The sequence below is a fragment of the Schistocerca piceifrons genome, chromosome 2 (genome assembly GCF_021461385.2).
Source record: "Schistocerca piceifrons isolate TAMUIC-IGC-003096 chromosome 2, iqSchPice1.1, whole genome shotgun sequence".
NCBI classification, from domain to species: domain Eukaryota; kingdom Metazoa; phylum Arthropoda; class Insecta; order Orthoptera; family Acrididae; genus Schistocerca; species Schistocerca piceifrons.
In genome coordinates this window covers 204,263,760-204,282,592 of record NC_060139.1, presented here as the reverse complement: position 1 = coordinate 204,282,592, position 18,833 = coordinate 204,263,760, and the positions used below count along the sequence as shown (strand labels likewise).

The following is an 18,833-nucleotide window of genomic DNA, read 5'->3' as shown; positions in this document are numbered from 1 at the left end:
CCACTATCGTACATCTCTCGTAGGGACTATGAGAATAAGATAAGAGGCATTAGGGCACAGACAAAGAAATACACAGTTATATTTCTCTCGCTAAATCTGCGAATGGAACAGCAAATCGCTAATATAGGTACGATGTACGCTCTGCCTTGCGCTGTACAGTGGTTGCGGAGTATATGATGCAGATGTAGTGTGATAATGCTGCGATAGGGTCTCAGTGTGGAAGAGCTTTCCTTATTCCAACGAATTCTGCCATCAGTGTTCTTCGTGACTTCCTACGCTACTGTGCGTGTTGGGTGTGTGCTTGCGCGCTGTTCATCTCGACCGCCGCTAGTGACATTTCGGCGTTGGGTTGGTAGCACTGCCAGAGACGTGCGGCACTTGTCGCAGAGTGGCTCTCAGTTCCTTGCCGAAGTGCTGCGAGTTGGACCTCGTGTACGGTAGGTTGTCACAAGCTGCTATTTTTTTCCCGCCCTTCGCAACCAAACGAAGCTACCGGCGCTCCCGTTTCTGTCGCATTCCATGATCTGCACCCCAACCGAATTTCCTTTCTCGTGAAGTGTGTAATAGTCTTCGTATAGAAACCTGTGCAACGGCCGTGCAGGGATAATCTGTGATTCGAAGCATCATCAACCGGCCGGTGTCTTCCGGTGTTGTTTGAAAACCGACAACGCTTTTCTATTTATTGTTCAAGAGCTAACGTAGTGTGTGTGCCTCAGACTAACATCTACTCGCGAGACAGATCCAGAAGCTCGTAGTGTTTGTGTTAAGAGACTGTTTGTATGCCACCGTATGTGTGACAAGTTATTTGAGCACGTGTTGCTGCTTTTCTGCGTGAAAATAGAACCGCCGTGGGAAAACACCAACGAATGGACGAGCTCCCACGCGCAAGCGCGGCACCAGAAATGAACTACGTGCGTGCCAGTCCACAACGCACTTTTTTTCTGACCGTCGGCTGCTTCTTTGTTGACTTAATGCAGTGTTGTTCACAGTTAATATTGAATATCACACGTGTTATGACGCCAGTAGTTGTGAAATTACTTCCTGGATACTGAGTTTGTGTATTGGCCATAATGAAAGAAGAAAATTACTTATGCGCATACTTGTCCCACGCAGTCATTCATTTGTATCAATTTGCCCGGTCATTGTGTTCTAGAGGAAAGCTAAACAACTGCAGACGCAATAACCTCGCTCATTTGTGTGATGCTTACAAGGCATTTTCTTCAAGTGTTAGTCCACGAAGTTGTTCTACTCCAGTCGCGTGGCAGATATCCAAAATATACATCCTGCGATAAATTATTTACATAAACAGTAGGGCTCGGATAAATTCGAATGCGTATCATGACAATGGCATATTTAACGCGCTTACACTACCATACAATCGTGAATTAAGTTATAGAAAGTCGGTCTTCCAAAACGAATTGAACAACGTCATGCTCGTAGAAAATATGTTGGCGATAGGTTTTACACCGTCGGTGTTCAATGATCATTTTTACTGTATGTGCTGCACTACAGAAAAACGAACTTGTAGCTCGGTGTATTTAACCGACGAGAAGGAATTTGTAATAAGATTTTTTTTTCTATTTTTAATGTGTGTAGTTACTGAAACAAATGGTGAGAGTGAAATGCTAATATTGTCAATAAACAGTGTGATATTCTCGTTTGTCATTGTGATTAATTTTACGTCACATATTTCACGGTGTTAAAGCTTATAGTTGTTCACTAAAGTTATAGTTCTGGACTGCAGGTCGTACCTGTTGAAGACGAAGAAGTGGTTGGACTATGGACAGACGAGAGAGACAAATTTCTGTTCCCTGATGTGACTTGAGCTTACGTAAAGGCTGAAAGCACACTTTAACGTTAGTGTGCAGCTGTCCTGTGCTGTGATAAACAGGTTGAACTGCTGCAACTTTCGCTCTCGATCCCCACTACAATAGTACGTGCCGCGACATGAAACCTGGCCGCGCAGTGTACCGTGCCGATATTGAAAGAAGAAAAACTTCGATGGGAATTTTTACCCAAAATGTGTACGTACTAACATGCCCCAAAACGAAAATAGTTGGTATCGGGCGGGTGACAAAACGCAAAGCGGCTTGACTTTTGTACCAATGTGCGTAATTTTATCTATAGAAACGAAGTGCATTGTTGATTGAGTTTTAATGAAATAGTGTTTCTCGGTAACCCTTGTAAAGGGCACCGTGAAATAAGGCTTCGTCCAGTGGGCGGTAAAAGCTTTAAGAAAAAATCCAGAAAATATTCTAAAAGTGGACGACAAACAAGGTTTCTGGGACAGCGCAGTTTCGCCTTCACCGCCACGTAAACATTGCGTAACTGTGCTGAAACTACTGTGCCAGAAACCTTGGCCCTCACTTCCAGAACATTTCCTGGATGTTTTTGCAGCCAGTTCGACAGGAAACAAACAATAGTATATTACGCTCATTACAAGCATCTCAAAACTCATCCTTTATTGTTTCATTCGCTGACATGTTACTCGTAAATATGGTTGATTGGCTGGTTAATTCTGGGGAGGGGACCAAACAGCGAACTCATTGGTCCCGTCGGATTAGGAAAGGATGGGAGGAAGTCGGCCGTGCCCTTTCAAAGGACCCATCCCGGCATCTGCCTGAGGCGATTTAGGGAAATTACGGAAAACCTGAATCAGGATGGCCGGACGCAGGTTTGAACCGTTGTCCTCCCCATTACCAGTCTATTGTTCTAACCGCTGCGCCACCTTTCTCGGTCCTCGTAAACATCGTGAACATTTCATTAAATAGTCGTACAGTTTTCATGTTAGCTGAAAGTAATCCAAATCCCAAAGAATATTTTTCAAAGTTAGTTTCCATATTTTATTTCATTTTATGGCTTGATACAGTATTATGGTCAACAGCAATTTTCCAGGATAACAGCTGGGAAAGCATACGCGCTGTCTATTGAACTTATACAGGTTGCGGCAAAACTTCCATAAACTAGAAGAGACAGTACGCTAGATAGAGTTTGGGATCGGAAATTTGAATAAAAAATCTTGCAGTTTGGTTTATTTAGGTGCCATTAACGTCGCCATGGTAGAGGAAAATGGAATAATAACGCTAGACGTTACTTTTAGAGTTTTATATTTTTCATTAATGACAGATCTTTGGGACACTCATTTTGCAAAAATTGACATAATATCATGGAGAAAATCTGCAATCATAGGTTATAAAACATTTTTGTTGTCCGTCTTGATTGCTTTAATTGAAAAACAAAAAAGACTGGTTTCGGTTCAGCGTGAACCACACTCAGATCTGACGTACCGTTTACAAACCCATCCAATGTTTCAGCGAAATTTACATGCCTGTTCTTTGGTGTAGCACGTAAATTTTGCTGGTAAGTTGGGCAGGTGACAGCCGTAACCATACAATCAGATCTGAGAATGGTTCATGTTGAACCGAAACCGGTCATTTTAAATAATTAAAGCAATTAAGGCAGATAATAAAATATCTGTAACAGCTCATTATTTCCACTTGCGTCATTCATTCATAAGGTACATTTGTTTAGAAAGCGCTGTCTTGACTATTTGGTGACAATTTCGCTACTGCACAGGTTTGAAGTATGTGAAATTATTCACCCACCACAAGGAAGTCTGTGTATGTCAAATCTTACGGCATTCTCCTGATACTAACTTCCAAGAACTGTTTCAGACCAATGATTTCATATTGAAATTGTTCTGTATCATCGCTCGAAGCTATTTTTCCGCACCCTACATAGTAGGTTGTAAGTAGGAAGTAAAGATCTTTTCAGAGGAAAATAAATAGCTGTTTCCTACGACATAAATTTGATGTGGTCGTGGTCCAGCGTTGTACAGAAGTTGCCAAAGGAACGCTTTCACATTCAAGTACATTTTTCAAATTAATGGTTTCGTCAGAGTGTTTAGCCAACACGCTTGGCTTAGGAAGAACGTTTTTTGTGCAGTTCTCAGTTGCGTCTTCGGGAATGAAATAATTTGCTTGTTTTTGGTTTACGTCTTACAGACAACTAAAGACAGCAAATCACACAAGTCATTAGTATACTAATATAATCTCTCTTTTTAGGCATCGAACTCTTACTCACAAGACGGAATCAAAACCAAATTTCCTTTTGACTCAATTCCACACCAATCGCTACTAACGGCAGTACCATCACTTTCAATGTCGTCCGAATTTTATGACTGGATTGGGGATTTCTTGGTAGGGAAGACGTAGCATGTTAATGTTGCATAGAAAGTCATCATCAAATGTAGAAGTAACTCCATGAGTTTCCCATAGAAGTGTGTTTTTTGGACCCTTGCTGCGCATGTTTTTTATATTACCGACTCGAAAGACAATAGTTATCTTAAGCTTTCAACCAGATCTTTTTAAGATTCCAAAGTGGTGCAAGGACTGGCAATTTGCTATAAATGTTCAAAAAGCTAAAATTGTACATTTAATAGAGCGCAAAAATGTGGTATTACATCATCAGTTAACGACATTTGAATTCCGTGAACTCATACAGGCGCCTGCGTGTAAAGTCTGCGGGGATATGAAAAGTAATCATCACATAGGCTCAATCGAAGGTAAAGCAAGTGGTAATTTTCCGCTCATTGGCATAACATGGAGCCGTACCAGTTAAGACTAATAGGGGACGTTTAACCTAAAGAAAGAAGAGCAGTATGAACTGTCTGTTAGGCTCACGATGCTGAAAAACCAGAACTATCACAGAACAAGGACTCAACTGTGCCTCGAAAACCTACTTACTGAGTATGAAGGAACAGTATTAAGCTAGGACTCTAATGGAAGTGAAGAATAATTACAAGACGTGTTGAATGGAATGAAGAGTCTAATGAGTACAGAATGGGGATTGAGAGTAAACCGAAGAAATATTAAGCAGCAGAAATAATATTAGCCATGAACTTAATTTCAAAGCAAGCAGGACATGCAAAAGAAGATCAGCACAGGCATGAGAACATGCTTGACCACGAGATGATTGTCAGTATCAAAAATTGGCCTCAGTCTGAGGAAGAAATTTCTGAGTATGGACGTTTGGAGCACATCATTGCATGGTAGTGAGTAATGGAATGTGTGACAACCAAGTAAGAGAATCGAAGCGTATGAGATATGGCACTACAGTTGGATGTAGAAAATTAGGTGGGCTTATGATGTAAGGAATGACGGGGTTTTCAGCAGTATCGGGGAAAAAAGAAATGTTATGACAAGAACGTATGTTATATCAGGGTATAACTTCCAAATGGCATTAGAGTGAGCTGTAGAGGGTAAAATCTGTAGAGGAAGACGGGGATTGGAATACATCCAACACATAACCGAAAACGCAGGGTGAAAGTGCTACTCTTGAGACGAAGAGGTTGGCATAAAAGAGGAATTCTTCGCGGAACACATCAAACCTGTCAGAAGACTGTTGACTCAAGGAAAAAAAATTAAAAAAAGATCACAAGGACAAGATTAAGTGCGCACAGAGAAATTTAAGCTGTCATTCTGCCGGTGCCTCACACGCGATTGGAACGGGGAGAAACCCAAGTAAGTACCTTTTGCTATGCACGTCAGTCGTTTGCTGAAAATAGATTATTTCCAGATCGGTTTTTTTTTTGGGGGGGGGGGGGGAATTACAGGAAGGATACTTCAGTACTAGACAGCGGCAAATTATTTTCCACGCCGTTACAGAAAAGAGAGGTCCTGTGTCCCTACTGTCCTCACTATCAGCAGGACACAAAATATTAAAACGTTGCACGATAGAGTATTGAATGTTCCAACTGCTGGTGCTCATACCGAAATACGTAACTGGTTTCCCCTGGAGGTCGCAGCGAGGTAGTTTGGCGCTCGTATTTCTACTTACATAACCTCCCCTTTTGTAATCGGTGCTGCTGAGTAACTGTTTACCCGAAACAAATCCTCGTGTGCTGTGTTTCATCTCATATTAAATGCCACGCAAGTCAGTGTGGCGAAAGACGTCGAAAGAATTCAGAAACTTGCCGAGAGTGTCGTAACTGGTCATTGCAGCCCATAAGAATGAGTAACCTAAGTGCTCAGGGAACTTAATGCAGATCGTTGGAGAAAAAGGTGAAGTCCTCGTGAAACCTTCGGTAAATTTATATAATGTACATCTAAAACGTTACCTATTCTATGTCAGTTTCAGTGATGTGATATACGAAAGCTTTTATTTATCGTATGATTGATTTCAAAACCACAAACAAGCAGGAGAGCTTTTATTTATTGTATGATTGATTTCAAAACCACAAACAGCGGTCATGTTTGAAATGGTACACTTAGCAGCATTCGCCTAAGAACCGGTTTTCAATAGCCACTTGAGGAGGGGACCTACAGTTAAACGTGCAATCCATGACGGAGCAGCCTACCACTTTTCTCACGAAGGATTGCCCAATGTATATGTCGTGTTAGCTGAAAAAGAAAAGAAAGCAAGTATGTGCTTACCCACCCAGGACCCTTATTCATATCTACCAGGCCACACAATATCTTCATCAAGTGTCAAATAGCACGCAAGTGAATCTTACACCAGACCGTAGCGGGGACGAACTTCGTCGCGTAACTAGGTACAGTCACCTCCCAGTTCAAAGTCTTTACACCTCGTCGTGCAAACACGCATAGTGATCGCGATAAATAATGTCGAAGGTATGCGTGGCAGCTGGCTGTCATTAAATTTATTGACGATGTGGAGGAGAAAAGAGACAGGGTTGACGTAACAGGTGATCGAACGTACAAGCAAAATGTTAAGGTTGGGTGATTCGATGGTGTGCAACAACGGCAGGATGGAACGACGCTGAGCAGAATAATGATCAGTATGGCCTCCGAGGAAGAAGAAGAAAGCCGGCCGTTGAGGCCGAGCGGTTGTAGGCGCTTCAGTCCGGAACCGCGCTGCTGCTACGGTCGCAGGTTCGAATCGTGCCTCGGGCATGGATGTGTGTGATGTCCTTAGGTTAATTAGGTTTAAGTAGTTCTAAGTCTAGGAGACTGATGACTTCAGATGTTAAGTCCCGTAGTGCTCAGAGCCATTTGAAGAAAAAGAAGAAGAAGAAGAAAGAGTAGCAGTTAACTGCACACAGTAAACATCTGATTACGTTACAAATGAGTTAATAGTTTTGAAAATTTGACGACGTGCTCCGTGTTTATGACACCATATTTCCTCAACCGTGTCGCACCGTGATGTTATTTTGCACGTACATTCAGTGGCACATGTGGATACCGTCTTCAAAATGTGTTGCGAATAAAGTTAAAAGTGAGAAAGTATTAAACTATAACGTGGAGGCTGATGCCGAAGTTTTACTGAATGAACGATGCAAATGTAGTAAGCGATAAATCTATTTATTTTCATCGTTCTGTGGAGGGCGTCAATGAGAAAAAGTTTCGGAAATATTTGAAATTTTGCGTAAAGTTTGTTAAAAGTCGCTAAGTGCTCTTACACTCAAATACTGGATGAAAATTTTGTTGTCTGTGTTACTAAACAAATATGGTAATCACACCAAACAAGCAAGAATCAGCTGAGGAAATTGTAAATAATTTCTTTCAGAAAATCAAGTGGTTCTCTGTAAATAGACTCTCACTAAATTTGTAGAAAACAATAGTTTATATAATTCTGTATAGTAAATGGCATAATACCATTGATAAATATAGACTGTGAACAGAAGTCTGTTGCTAAGGCACAATATTCAAAATTTCTGAGTGTGTGCAGTGATGAGAAATTGAATTGGAAGAAACACATCGACGATCTGCTGAAACGGTTAGGTTATTGCAAATTTTGGTGATAAACATATCAGTAAATTAGCCTATTATGCCTATTTTCATTCACTGCTTTTATATGGCATCATATTTTGGGGCAATTCGTCAATAAGAGAGAGTATTCACTGCACAAAAGCGTGTAATCAGAGCCTACCCAAGATCACCTTGCAGACATTTATTTATGGAGCTCGGGATACTCACAGTACCTTCGCAATACATATATTCACTTATGAAATTTGTCGTTAACAACCCAGCCCAATTCAAAAATAACAGCAAAGCTACAACACTAGAAGAAAGGATCTTCACTATTCTGGATTAAATCTGCCTTTGGCACAGAAAGGGGTGAATTACGCTACCACAGAAATCTTTGGTCATTTGCCAAATAGCATTAAAAGTCTGACAGATAGCTAACCATCATTTAAAAGCCAATTAAAAGAATTTCTGAATGACAGCTCCTTCTACTCAATAGACAAATTTTTAGAAACGAAGTAGTAACTGTAAAAAAAGTTAATTATTTTGCGTAAAGACAACTTATGTTAACGTGACACGTTCCACATCATTACGAAATGTCGTATTCATGGTCTCTGGAACAAAGATTAATGTATGTATATGAGTTGACGCTGCCTCTGGGTAATTTGTGTGCCATGAGTCGACGCTGCCTCAACACACATACAGTTTCTCACTTTAATACTGTGTTAACGTAGAGTTATACCCCGTAATGAGTAGGGTATGACAACATTTAAATTTTTCAATGCGTTCAGTAACTACATGAAACGAGCTGACAAACACGGCGTTGCGCGGTTATTCATGTTGTTAATTTACTACTAGAAAAGAAAACAAAAAATGAACTTTTTTGTTGTGTAATATCGTTATTTCATTCACACACATTCCTGAAAACGTCTTTGAAATCATGAAACAGTCCTACAAAGAAATATACGTAAAGAAGAAATGTGTAAGTTCAGTACCCAAATTAAGAAACTTAGTCTCTGTACGGTGGGTTCAGCTGCTACGCGTGCCTACAACGCGATTTAGTAAACGTTTCTATGACAACACCTCTTGATAGCTCTATAGACGGTTAACGTTTTCGCCTAAAGCCGTTTGCGCTTGGCAGTTGAAAACTGCCAAAATCGCTGCTAGATGTCATGGATATCGTTAAGTTGGATGTGAATACTGGTTCAAATAGTTCAAATGGCTTTAAGCACTATGGGACTTAACATCTGAGGTCATCAGTCCCCTAGAACTTCGAACTACTTAAATCTAACCAACCTAAGGACGTCACACACATCCATACCCGAGGCAGGATTCGAACCTGCGACCGTAGCGGTCGCGTGGTTCCGGACTGAAGCGCCTAGAACCGCTCGTCCACAGCGGCCGGCTGTGAATACTGAATAATGGCATACAACCCTTGAGCTCTGCAAAGCAGCGTCACAAGATAAAATAGACGATGCATTGCAAAGACGCTGACGAATATTGAGAAACGAAGGGATGCAGTAAAAAGAAAACAGATCGTGAACATATATCACTCTTATCCATATTTCCAATGTAATGTTACATTTATCGCTTCTTTCGCAGAAGAAAGTCCTAGTAGCCTTTTCTTTAGTTGAACTCTATAGCTCATCCGAAGGATAGGATACTAGTGCTAGCGAAAGCAAAAAAAGAGACATTGGCATGGAATACCTCAGCTCACATATACAGGGTGTTACAAAAAGGTACGGCCAAACTTTCAGGAAACATTCCTCACACACAAAGAAAGAAAATATGTTATGTGGACATGTGTCCGGAAACGCTTACTTTCCATGTTAGAGCTCATTTTATTACTTCTCTTCAAATCACATTAATCATGGAATGGAAACACACAGCAACAGAACGTACCAGCGTGACTTCAAACACCTTGTTACAGGAAATGTTCAATATGCCCTCCGTTAGCGAGGATACATGCATCCACCCTTCGTCGCATGGAATCCCTGATGCGCTGATGCAGCCCTGGAGAATGGCGTATTGTATCACAGCCGTCCACAATACGAGCACGAAGAGTCTCTACATTTGGTACCGGGTTTGCGTAGACAAGAGCTTTCAAATGCCCCCATAAATGAAAGTCAAGAGGGTTGAGGTCAGAAGAGCGTGGAGGCCATGGAATTGGTCCGCCTCTAGCAATCCATCGGTCACCGAATCTGTTGTTGAGAAGCGTACGAACACTTCGACTGAAATGTGCAGGAGCTCCATCGTGCATGAACCACATGTTGTCATATTTGTAAAGGCACGTGTTCTAGCAACACAGGTAGAGTATCCCGTATGAAATCATGGCGGTGAATCGAGGAAGTACAGTACATACTGACGAAACTAAAATGAGCTCTAACATGGAAATTATGCGTTTCCGGACACATGTCCACATAACATCTTTTCTTTGTTTGTGTGTGAGGAATGTTTCCTGAAAGTCTGGCCGTACCTCTTTGTAACACCCTGTATAGGTTGTATCATATACTACAGTGACCTATATGCATATGAATTGAAGTACAGGATACAATTTTAACGTATGTCGCTATTTTCAGCTGAAGAATAGGATACTAGTACTAACGAAGCCCAAACGTAAAATCTGTACTCCGTACTACAGTTCACCTATACAGGTCAACGGAAGAATAGGATACAACTTTGGTAGTTCCACTGAGATTCAAGATGCCAGTGCTATGTATGTGTTGCTTTCGCTAGAACTAGTGTCCTGTTCTTCAGTTGACCTACATAGTACAGGATACGAATCAATTGCAGAGGGCCGGCCGCGGTGGCAGAGCTGTTCTAGGCGCTTCAGTCCGGAACTGCGCGACCGCTACGGTCGCAGGTTCGAATCCTGCTTCGGGCATGGACGTGTGATGACCTTATGTTAGTTAGGTTTAAGTAGTTCTAAGTTCTAGGGGTCTGATGACCTCAGATGTTAAGTCCCATAGTGCTCAGAGCCATTTTTTTCAATTGCAGAGGAAACAGCAATCGGAACGACCCGCTATCAGACAAAGGTATATTTCAGCTTGTGTACACAAATGATTTAAAATTGCCTCAAGCGACAAAAAAGCGTACACAATATCTATACCTGAATAACACATTCATTTATTTTTATTTACGATTATGACGCTCTGCCACAGAAAATAACAGATTTATTATCTATACCTCGGCCGGCCGAAGTGGCCGTGCGGTTCTAGGCGCTACAGTCTGGAGCCGAGCGACCGCTACGGTCGCAGGTTCGAATCCTGCCTCGGGCATGGATGTGTGTGATGTCTTCGGTTAGTTAGGTTTAATTAGTTCTAAGTTCTAGGCGACTGATGACCTCAGAAGTTAAGTCAAAAATGGTTCAAATGGCTCTGAGCACTATGGGACTTAACTACTGTGGTCATCAGTCCCCTAGAACTTAGAACTACTTAAACCTAACTCACCTAAGGACATCACACACATCCATGTCCGAGGCAGGATTCGAATCTGCTACCGTAGAAGTCGCGCGGCTCCGGACTGCGCGCCTAGATCCGCTAGACCACCGCGGCCGGCGAAGTTAAGTCGCATAGTGCTCAAAACCATCTGAACCATCCATACCTCGGAAATAAACTGATATCCATGACTAAAATATGACGTCATTGGTCAAAGCCGACGAGTTGTATCCCAGTTGTGCAGAATATATGTATTAAAACTTCATGCGTAATATGGCATTTTTCACGCGTCTCGATGTTTATTGTTGTGTCGGTAGCTGTGCCGACACCGTGAAGTTAATTCCTGAAATGAACTCTAGACTAACGCTGTAGCCGATAGTGCACGCACGGCATAAAGCAGACGGGCGTGAAGTCCTGGAACATGAGAACTTATAAATCAATAAGAAGAAAAGTATGTAGATGCTTATTACTTATCTTTTTATTATTCCTTGGAATACATCTCTCTTGAATACTCGTAAGCTATAGGCAGTGATACAAATGGCGCCTTGCTAGTTCGTTGCCATTAACTTAGCTGATGGCTATTCTGTCTCTCGGCTAATGAGAGAGAAAGGCTTCGTACAACTGGGCGGTAGCTAGGTTCTCGTACAACTGGGCGGGTTAGCTAGGTTCTCGTACAACTGGGGCGAGTCCACTCTCGTATCACGAGACCTGCCTTGGTGGTGGCGCTAGGTCTGCGATCACAGTGGCGACACGCGGGTCCGACATGTACTACATGGACCGCGGCCGATTTAAGCTACCACCTAGCAAGTGTGGTGTCTGGCGGTGACACCACATTTATCATGTCACACCTCTTGAACTATTTGTCGTACAGTGATATAGGCCTATTTGCGTAGGTACATTCACCGGGATATGTGGATATTGCCTTCTAAATATGTTGCGAATAGAGCTAGTGGGAAAGAAGTACCAAATTTAAACGTCATTCATGATGTGGCAGTTGTTCACGAATCTCAGTGTTTATTACGCCATATCTCCTGAAATATGGGCCACACAATGACATAATTTTGCTGGTACATTCAGCGGCATATGTGGATACTGTCTGCAAAATGTGTTGCAGATAGAGTTTGTAACAAAGAAGTACAAACAAATTTACACGCCACGCACAATGCGGCCGTGTTTCGCGCATCTCATTGTTTATGACGTCATATCTTATGAACTGTGTGTGGTACCATGATCTAATTTTGTATGTGCATTTAGCGACATATGTTCAAAATGTTCAAATGTGTGTGAATTCCTAAGGGACCAAACCGCTGAGGTCATCGGTTCCTAGACTTACACATTATTTAAACTAACTTATGCTAAGAACAGCACACACACACACACACACACACACACACACACACACACACACAAACACACACACACACACATTTCCGAGGGAGGACTCGAATCTTCGGTGGGAGGGGCGGCGCAATCTGTGACAGGGCGCCTCAAACCGTACGGCCACTCCGCGCGGCATTTGGCGACATATACGAATCCTGTATGCGAAATTTATTACGAATCGGGCAACTAATACCGAAGTAATAAATTCAAACATGGGTGATGCAGCGTGTTTTCACGCATCTCATTGTTTATTACGTCATATCTTCTGAACTATGACAGGTAGATAGTTCTTACCAACGCCGCGATTGTTGCCTTACGGTATGGGATACGTGTACGAAGTCGAAATCGGTCCAGTGGTTTAGAAGGAAACGTTGAGCATAGACACATACGTATATCTATTTTTATAATAAATATGGATCTTAAAATAAAATTTTGTTGCCCCTGGAAGCCGTTAGATAGGCATCTTGCAGATGGGATGCAGTGATAGTTTTAGCCGTTTAGTAGTATGTTTCTGCGATGTTCTACACAATACAAAGAAGTTCCAGCTTTCCTAAAACATCTCATCTTTTGTCGCACAGAGGTCTACTTCCTCTATTGAAATTGGACAACATAATTTCCGAAAATGCATAGTATGTTAGATTTTTACGAAAAAAAAGATTTACAATGGTCAGTCGTTCATTCAGACGAAACATGAAGTCACAGTATTACACCGTGAATAAAGATTGTCACATTGGTAATGTCAGAGAAATATTGTCAAATGTGGTGCCAGGCGGGCCATTCCTTCAGCTCGATTTGCTGGGAATAAATTTTCATCAGAGAATAGTGTTTTTGTTGGCAATATCAAACCCTTTTTGTTTTCGCATATGCGAAGGTAGTGCGCGAGATTAAAATCTAAATCTGTACCTAGTCTTTCCAAACCATTGAAGTACATGGCAGAAGATGCTTTGCATTGTGCCACTTATTAAGGCTTCTTTCCATTGCATTTGCGCATTGTAACTGCCTTCGCTGTCCTGTGGAACCCTAGTCAAATGATCTCGCTTCGCTCTTTTGCATCGTATTTCATTTATTATTTTGTCGCTTATATTACAGATATAAAAGTTTGATTTTGTAGCTCTGTTGGATTCCAAAGACTCGGTCTGTGATTCCTGGTGGCTCTGACGATGTTGAAGGCATAACGAATCTTGCGCCTCTGACGGCACTTTGCGCAGTTTGGAAATGGCACATTGCGCTGTGGTTAGCGTTTCATGTAGACCCGCCTGCCGCCCGTAACCGGTTGGGCGAGCAGTTTTTCAGCTCGGTCAACGATCTGGGTGTGCAATCTCAGATAGCAGCAACGTATGGTGCCACCAATGTGGCATCCAGCTTCATCTCTTGTTTGTTCGAAGCCAGTAGAACGTTTACTTGGTATTTTATTGACTGCACTGATCACTGTTGTGCCAGTCATGACTTTTTTTTTCACATCGAACTAGTTTCAGTAAGTACGATATTGCAGTGCCTGTGTTATGCCGAATTGCGATGCATACATGCCCGACGGAAATGGCACTATGGCGTCTATAGACTTTATGAAATACATGAAATGCATTCGCAGTTGCGAGTATGGACAACCATCAGCTGTATAATGGAATTACGACAGTGAAAATCTGTGCCGGACAGGGACTCGAACCCGGATTTCCCACTTATCCCGAGAGGTCGCCTTACCATTTGGCTATCCGAACACGACTCGCGGCCTGGCCCAAACAAGGTTGACCACATATGGAAGCTTGGGTGTAGCCGTGAGTCGTGCTGGCGTAGCCAAATGGTAGGGCGACCTCTCGCGATAAGTGGGAAATCTGGGTTCGAACCCCGGTCCGGCACAGATTTTCATTTTCGTCATTCCATTACAAAGCTGATGGTTGCCCATACTCGCAACTGTGAATACATTTCACATCTTCAACAAGCGCTAAAGGTAAATACACCTACGTGCAGCTTCGGCTCCTGATGATGGAAACAGAACTTCAGTCCACCTCTTTGGGTGGCATTGCAACTCACAAAGCGGAGACCTGGGGCTAGTCTAATCGGTTTTAAGTGTGTCATTACTATATTTATACTTTATAGTTGTGGAGTGCGAACATACCAATAATTATTGCAATCAAAATCAGGAAAATTCATTGAAACTATTAAAAACTTGATATGTGACACACTTTATAAAAAATGTACGTGGGTGGAAGGGACTTCAGAACACTTGGGTGCATGTATAGATTATTTTTAAGTGGGAGGCACATTTTAATCATGATACAAAATGATTTTCAAAGCAGAATTCATCACTGGTGTTTATTGCAAGAAAAATCCAAGCTTTTTCGAGAACCCTAGAGTTTATACTATTTCAGTTTCCGATAGTTGATTGAAAAGATTAGATATAAAAGCTTTTGCTAAACCTTGCCGAAGAGGGGAATCTATGCATGATGAAAAAGACCAAACAACAACAAAAAATCGTGTATTGATTCAATAATAAAGCGTGTATAGATGAATCGACTATGTAAGTTTTCCTTTATATTTCCATTATAGAACGAGAGCTTTTTGTGACTGCACTATTCTCGCTTTCGTTGTGTGTAGCTTTCACAGTGCAGATTGTCAGACTTCTAACCTTCATTCCATATTCGTTACTGAACACCAACTTCTTTGCACATCACATTATCAGATTTTTTATAGTTTTCATAGTTTTTTCGACTAGTAGTTTTTCGAAAGTATGAATTTGGTTGTTCTTGCCAAAATAGTTTTCGTCTTCTTCTTCTTCTTCTTCTTCTTCTTCTTATTATTATTATTATTAGTCATTTCTGAAAGTATTTGTATGGAGTGTAGCCATGTATGGAAGTGAAACATGGACGATAAATAGTTTGGACAAGAAGAGAATAGAAGCTTTCGAAATGTGGTGCTACAGAAGAATGCTGAAGATTAGATGGGTAGACCACATAACTAATGAGGAAGTATTGAATAGGATTGGGGAGAAGAGAAGTTTGTGGCACAACTTGACCAGAAGAAGGGATCGGTTGGCAGGACATGTTCTTTGGCATCAAGGGATCACCAATTTAGTATTGGAGGGCAGCGTGGAGGGTAAAAATCGTAGAGGGAGACCAAGAGATGAATAAGACTTTTATCCATTGTGGATGTGGAACACTGCGACTGTGGTGTGAAAAGGTTTTCAGAAATTACTGCAACCAGTCGCCTTTTATGTAGATGTATTTTATTTAACCATGACCGGTTTCGAGCTGCCTAGCAACTCATCATCAGATGGTATATACATTTAGTGCTTTTTTGTACCCATTGTGTGGGTGGTTGAGTATCTGTGGCTAGACAGAAACGAGAACAAATAATCGCTACATGTGGTACAGTAACACGAAATATTTACAGCATAATTTATGTTTAACGTATAAGAGCAAATAATCACTACATGTGGTACAGTTACACGAAATATTTACAGTTTAATTTACGTTTTGAGGTGTTACTTACAGATAAATCTTTCTGCAGGTATATATATCTCTTTTAGGACGTATTTTTGAAACCATTGTGTCTTGTTTTCCACAATTTCACAAGTTAAAACTTTCACTAGATGTATATTACTTTTATGAGGCACTGTTGGAAACATATATCTTGTTTTTCGTAAACATCGCTGAACACACTTAGCCACAGATACGAATACAGGATTTACACATTATAAACAAGCCAAAGATTGCAATATAACTACAGTATCAAAGATTTCAAGTTGACCAGAGGCATTATTAGTCATCACACACACTGACAAGAGATTTGTCTTTATTACATAGAAAATAAATGTAAATTAGCTTAAACTAGTAAAATGTTTATTTATAAATTAACTGTGCAATTTTAACAGGTATATAAAACTAGATTTTTTACATTATATTTCAGTTACATTTAAGATTATTGGTATTGAGAGTATTATGACAGCTAATTTCTTGCTCCTTCCATTGGCTGATCTTGGCATATGATGTCTGGGATGAGAGGTTGATGGTTAACTTGAAATAATAAGTAATGCTGGTACTTGAAAGGGTGTGGAAAAGGAGTTGGCGGTGGGGGGGGGGTGGGGGGGGGGGTGGGGGGTGTATAGGAAAAAGGAGAGGGGGGGTTGAGAGGGTGATGTGGAGAGAGAAGAGAGCTGAAGGGGGGGGGGCAGAAGTGGTACAAGCTTTTATGTGTGTGTGTGGGGGGGGGGGGGGCATTTTGTTTCTGAATGACTGTTTAGTTTTTTAAGTTCAAAGAATCCTTAAAATTCTGAAAGAAGGAGTTATTCGCCAATTCTGTCTGCTCATTTAAAATGGTATGTGGGGAATTATGTTTGTGGGTAAAAATCTCTAATTGTTCGAGAAGATCCATCTTGAATCCCTTGTCTACAGTGTAGATGGCAAGAATAGTTTTCATTAGTTTCACTTTGCACTTCCTGTATTTGTTCATTGTTCCTTTTACCTGGCTAGGTAGCAAAATAAGACTTTTATCCATTGTGGATGTGGAACACTGCGACTGTGGTGTGAAAAGGTTTTCAGAAATTACTGCAACCAGTCGCCTTTTATGTATTCTTGCCATCAAATTTAATAAGCAATGTATCTTAGAGAATGTAACTCCTAATTACATAAGAGTTGTAGTTAAAGACCAGAGTGAATCTGCACAAGCAGCCAAGAGAAAATGTGAAATTGTATGGATCAAAAATGAAATTAGATCACATTACAAACGAAAAGACTTGTTAAACAGGGACATCTACATGCTGCACTTAGAGTTAAGCAACTATCTCACTCTAAGCCAAATCACGAATTTCTTAGATCTAACCCAACTAAATGTGGATAAAGAGATGTTGAAAATTGCACATAAACAAAAAGAAAAGCTCTCACTCCTGATTGCCAAAAAATCCCCCATTCCACCAAATGAATGCCCTCCCGTGCAACATAAATTCTTTGAGAGAGTAGTTAACACAACAAGCATTAATTTCAATAGCACAGAATTAAATTTGTTAAATAAGGGACTTAAACATAATATTGCCACAAAACTTGATCACAACAGTGTTAAAGACCTAATAACTAACACCAAAATAGCATGTATAGCATCAAAACTAGATCAGAATGATCAAAATGCTCTAGCCCATGATGCAAACAAAATAATAAAGAAAACCATAGATGCACAAAGGCTCCATAGTAATAAACATGATGAATCTGCAACACTGAAACAAATTAACAAAAAGCTAACAAACAGTAGTGCCCTTGTTGTTAAATCTGACAAAGGCAGCACAGCCGTGATAATGTACGAGTCTGATTACATTAAGAAAACCCTAGAATTTTTCAAGAATAACAACATAACTGAGTTGAAATCTGACCCCACTCCCAAATACCAAGCTAAAATAAAAGACATGTTAAAAAATTGTAACTTTCTGCTGACATCCATTGAAGCCAAACAATGTGTCATAATGAACCCTACAGCACCAAAGCTTAGATCACAACCTAAAATTCATAAAGATGGACACCCGATACGCCCGATTGTGAATTCCATAAATAGCCCAGGGTACAAAGTGACTAAAAAACTGCATGAAATACTCAAGAAATATTATACATTCCCAACCAATTATTCCATAAAAAACACCTATGATTTGATTGACAGTATCAGAGAAATTACCATTCCCAATGCAGCTAACTTTGCATCCCTTGATATTGTCAACCTGTACACAAACATACCTATAATAGACACACTTCGAATAATAAAAAATAACTTATTACAACATAAAAAGTTAAGTGACATGGAAATCTGTGAGCTGATGGATTTACTTGAATTAGTGCTGTCCCACAATTACTTCACCTTCAACAACAAAATATATATTCAACATGATGGTCTAGCAATGGGCAGTAGTCTAGCTGGCCTTCTTGCTGACATCTACATTAATGATCTCGAAATTAAATTCTTTAAAGCAAACCCAATAGAAACAGACAAAATCATTTATTATAAACGATATGTTGATGACACCCTGTTGTTATATGATGGGACAGCCACTGAAATTGAGGCCTTAGCTGGTAAACTTAATAAGGTTCACCCCAAAATACAGTTCACAGTAGAACACCAAACCCAAAAAGGTATCTATTTTCTTGACCTAAACATAACACATCACAACAACAAACATAAATTTCAGATATATAGGAAACCCACCACTTCAGATGTCATAATAAACAATACATCATGCCACCCAAATCAGCATAAACTAGCTTTTTTCAAATCAGCACTTAACCGTATCAACAAGATTCAAGCTGATCCTACTGCAAAAATTAATGAAATCAATATA

General features: G+C 40.6%; 1 protein-coding gene across 1 annotated transcript in view; it reads left to right on the top strand.

Annotated features, from left to right (window-relative positions):
• The first annotated feature begins 377 nt into the window (after positions 1-377).
• LOC124774957 (NAD(P) transhydrogenase, mitochondrial-like) overlaps positions 378-18,833 on the top strand; it is a 256,108-nt gene continuing 237,652 nt past the window's right edge. Inside the window, exon 1 of the mRNA XM_047249674.1 lies at positions 378-437. The gene's annotated coding sequence lies outside the window, so the exon portion shown is untranslated. The remainder of the gene's footprint in view (positions 438-18,833) is intronic.